The following is a 493-nucleotide window of genomic DNA, read 5'->3' as shown; positions in this document are numbered from 1 at the left end:
AGAAACTCAATGGGAATTTTGGAGACCTAAGGTTAGAAGAGCAACCATCAACCAATTAAAAATAACTTTTTATCTCGCTAACCACAAAGAAGTCAAATGGCCACTCACTCGAATGAATAGTAGATTATTTGGGCATAGAATTAAGATGAAGTATATATATATATTAGAACTTTTTAGCTTTTTATACAGGGCTGACTAAAACAAAAAATCAAAGGCCTAGTGAGACCATATGAAAGTTGCATATCATTGATTCACCACCGTAACCTTTGACCCATAAGCTTTTATAATTTTATTTTTAATAAATTTTTATATAAAATCATAATTTTACTTTTCTTCATCAAACTGATTTCAAGTTTTCAACTTTTCACATATGACCCTCATGCTAATAGAGCCTGTGTTAGTCGAAAACCAATCCCACTAATAAAATGGCTCACCAAACCATTTGCTTAAAGCAACGGCTTAATCAAATGGCATGCATAAACTAAAAGGATGA

This window comes from Dioscorea cayenensis, chromosome 10 (assembly GCF_009730915.1).
Source record: "Dioscorea cayenensis subsp. rotundata cultivar TDr96_F1 chromosome 10, TDr96_F1_v2_PseudoChromosome.rev07_lg8_w22 25.fasta, whole genome shotgun sequence".
Classification (NCBI taxonomy): domain Eukaryota; kingdom Viridiplantae; phylum Streptophyta; class Magnoliopsida; order Dioscoreales; family Dioscoreaceae; genus Dioscorea; species Dioscorea cayenensis.
This window is presented reverse-complemented; position numbering follows the sequence as displayed.